Consider the following 4384-nt stretch of genomic DNA (forward strand, 5'->3'; position numbering starts at 1 on the left):
TCCTTTGGGGAGATGACCATCTCGCCTCGAGATTTTTCGCTGTTGACAGGATTGCGAGGGAGCAACACTCCCGTCCCTTTCCACTTTGGTATGATGCGACCGGGTCGACCCTGCTAGGCTTGCCGCCTTGATTGGACCGGGAGTTCGTCTATGCGCCAAGTCTACTCCGACGAAGTTTGTCTCTACCGCGAGCCTCTTGAGTAGACGTGATTTCTGCGAGACTGACGCTACCGACCTGGCGGTTCGTAGTTTCTTAGTATATGCTCTGAGTGAGACGATTTTTCGCACGAAGGGCGGGAAGGTACACGCAGGTCTCATTCAGGCACTTAGCGATCTGGATGCAGCGGCTTCTTATGATTGGGCAGGGGCAGGCTTAGCCTTTCTTTACAAGTTCTTGGATCTGACTTGCCGGAAGCGCAAGGACTTCGGTGGTTATACCTTTGCCCTGCTGGTACGTGACGCCTTCTTGACTTATCCGTCTTGTCTTTTTCGCATTTTTCACACTCCTAGTCCTTGTTTTTACCGCAGGTGTGGGCATACGAGAGACACATCCTTCCTAGCCGGTCTCGACCTCGACCGAGAGTGCCGAGGCCGCCATTTATGACTCGATGGAGGGACTTCGACTTGAGCGCTGAGAGGAGTCGGACAGTGTCGCGGCTTCTGGATTGGATCGACTCGCTGACCCTGGGACAGGTAGATTTTGCCTAATCAAGCTAGATTTTTGTTTGAGTCCCTCTGACTTTCTCCTTGTGCATTTTTCTTTAGATTAAGTTCAGGTGGGATGATCTTGACTTCGGCCCTGATTATGCATACGCATCGATGATCCAGGAGCAGCAGTGCGTGCTCACCGGCCCTTGTGTGCGGGCGTGGTATTTGGGAGATCGAGGTATCACTGGAGTGAGTGATGTTCACTGGACGCCGGGGGAGATTCCTGTTTCCATGTTTGTTGTACGGACTCTGCCCTTATCGACTATTCGTCGAGATCTGACCCGCCATTTTGTCGGTAGAGTGGTCTGGATTCATGCCGGGGGCCGCGAGCCTTATTTGTCTACTTTACTGAGCGCGAGGGATGCCCCGGCGGCAGCGATGGAGGTAGATCCAGTGGCGGACGTGTTTTCGAGAGAGGCGGTCGAGGCCGTCTTTGGTCAGGCGGAGGTTTCGGTAAGTGATTCCGCCCTCTTTTCATTTTATTCATGATATGCTCGGAGGTTTTATTGTGTGTTGTTTTTTTTTTTTTGCAGGAGGGATCTTGGAGGAGTGCCCACTTATCTGATTTTTTCGATGGCACTCAGACTCAGACACCAGCGCGCGAGCAGCCCTACTTCGTCGACGAGTCCTCCAGCGCAGCCCGACCGGAGAGATCATCCATAGGCGTGCCTATACCAGGCTACGGGAGGGATTATGCTACGATCCGCTATGACGAGTCTGGGACACCTTATGCGGGATTTGAGGCGGCCCCTCCTATCTTCTCCTCGAGGATCCCGTTTGATCCCTCGGACGCTTCACTGACCACTAGGGAGACCTGTACAGACTACGTGGATTTATCCGACTTCCTACGAGATTGCCTCATCTTACGCTGCACCGACCACCTGGTATGTATCATCATTGTACTTTAGTGTAGTGAAATGTATGCATGTATGTATGATTTATGCTTTTGCCTATGTTGCCTCTTATCTTTTTTCTTTTTCTTTTTTTTTGTAGAGTGATCTTCATGCCCATGAGCGAAGACAGAGTGAGCTAGTGCGGGAAGCCGATGCCCGAGTTGGTCGTGTGTATCAAGAGAGGAATGACCACTGGTCGGGGGTGATGCGACAGGAGACTGAGGGTCGCCTTGCCGTCGAGGAGAGGGCGCGTGATGAGTCGATCAGACGCCTTGCTGCAGAGGAGAGAGCACGAACTGATGATGAGAGAGCATGGGTTTCTGATGAGAGAGCGCGAGCTTCTGATGAGAGAGCGCGTGCTGTCGAGGAGACACTATCTGCGGAGCGGGCATCTCACCTGAGAGATTTTGAGAACTATTGGGACTTCCCTCCGTATTAGGCTCGTAGCTTTCATTGTTGCTTTGTAGCTTTTATTAGGGTTTCTCCGATGTATAGCTGATGTATAGGGAGTGGGGTGGATAATAGGTAGGTTTTTTGTGAAAAGTAGGATAGGAAATGTATAACTCGTGATTCATATTACCATGCATTCAGTAGATTATGATGATTCCAATCATTCTCGTCAAATATATTCATGCCTTTATTTATTTACAAACAACAGAAATACTTAGTCTCTTATACATTGTTTTTGTAATTGCTCAAGTTATAACTATTGTTACCAGGATCCGCCTTTCGGTTTTCGGATCCCGGTGATTTTTCTCCTCTCCTTTTACTATCCCGGAATTTTTAAGTGAGTGCCCTTTCGGGTTTTCACCCACTGGGATTTCCCTTATTGTTGCATAGGTCGCCCTTTGCGGGTTTTCAACCTATCGGGAATTTTCCTTTATTTTTTCTCTCTTTTTTTTTTTACGAAAAGTATTTCTTAAGCCTATCCAGATTGGTAGGTTCGGAGAACTCCATGCCGTCCATTGTGGTTAACTTCACCGCTCCTTTGCTTAGTATCTTCTTTACGTCTAATGGTCCTTCCCAGTTAGGCCTGAACTTCCCCCTCGGGTCGGTGTGCGTCACACGGATCTGTTTCAGCACCAAATCTCCTTCTTTGATAGGGCTGGTCTTGACTTTTTTATTGAAAGCCCGAGCCATCCTTCTTTGATATAACTGTACATGGTAAAGGGCTTCCATCCTTTTTTCATCAACTACAGCCAACTGCTCATATCGCTTCTTCACCCATTCCGTTTCGGGAATTTCTGCTTCTACTGCGATTCTCAACGATCGCTTTTCGATCTCAATCGGCAAAACTGCTTCTGTGCCATATACCAAAGAGAATGGTGTTGCCCCAGTCGAGGTTCTGACTGTCGTGCGATAAGCCCACAACGCGAGTGGGAGGTGCTCATGCCAGTTCCGATGTGATTCTACCGTCTTTACGAGGATCCTTTTAAGGTTCTTATTAGCTGCTTCTACTGCCCCATTAGCCTGTGGACGGTACGGAGAAGACCTGTGATGTTCAATGCCATATTCTCGGAAAAGATTCCTTACTTCCCCCTGAAACTGGACTCCGTTATCCGTGATCATGTGATGAGGCACTCCGAACCTGGTGATCAAGTGTTTTTCAATGAACTTTCTCATCTGCTTGGATCCCAGTTTGCTAAACGACTCTGCTTCTACCCACTTGGTGAAATAATCGATGGCGACTGCAATAAACTTATGTCCATTTGAAGCATTAGGCCTTACTTCACCGATGATGTCAATGCCCCAGGCAGCGAATGGCCAAATAGGTGCTAGCACATGTAGTTCCATGGCCGGAAGATGACTGCAATCGCCGTGGATTTGACAATCGTGACATTTCTTCGCATACTCGTTACAATCTTTTTCCATGGTGAGCCAATAGAAGCCTTGTCTGATAATTTTCTTAGCTAGTACTGCTCCTCCCATATGGGCTCCACAAATTCCCGAATGTACTGATTCCATCGCTTCGCGGGCTTCCCCCGCATCCAAGCATTTTAGTTGTAATCCGTCAATGTGCCTTTTGTAAAGCAAGTCGTTATGGATGACGAACTGACGAGCTAGCCTTCTAATCACAGCTTGATCCCTAGGTTCTGACTCTGCCGGATATGTTACATCTTTCATGAAGTTCACGATATCGAAATACCACGGTTTTTCATCTGCCCCTAACAGCATTACGTCTTCGTAGCATGGTTTGTGAGATCTTCTCAATACCAATGGTTTCGAAGCAAGGTTCCGGGGGTTGTCCCAAACTGACACCAAAGTGGCCAAGGCATCCGCGGCCTGATTCTGAGCTCGAGGAATGTGATAGAAGCGACATTCTTGGAATCTCAATGCCAACCCTTCTAGCTGATCTAGATACGGATGTAGCCTTTCTTCTCTCACTTCCCAGTTTCCTTGTGCCTGTTCGATGATCAATTTGGAGTCACCCCAAATTTCGACATATGACGCTCCCAGTGCTGCTAATGACTCCAAACCATAAATGCATGCTTCGTATTCGGCCATATTGTTGGTAAGGGGGAAGGATAACTTCTTCGCCATCGGGATCCTTTCTCCTTCTGGGGAGATAAGTAGTACTCCTACTCCGGCTCCATTCGAATTAACTGCTCCGTCGAAGAACATTTTCCACGGTATAACTTCGATTGCATTCAAATGTTCATCGGGGAAATCATAGCTTATCTCTTCTTCTTCTGTATCCAGGGGTTGGTTAGCCAAAAATTCTGCCACGGCCCTTCCTTTGATAACCTTCTTTGTCACATATTCAATGTCAAACTCGGACAAAA

Source organism: Euphorbia lathyris, chromosome 4 (genome assembly GCF_963576675.1).
Source record: "Euphorbia lathyris chromosome 4, ddEupLath1.1, whole genome shotgun sequence".
Classification (NCBI taxonomy): Eukaryota; Viridiplantae; Streptophyta; class Magnoliopsida; order Malpighiales; family Euphorbiaceae; genus Euphorbia; species Euphorbia lathyris.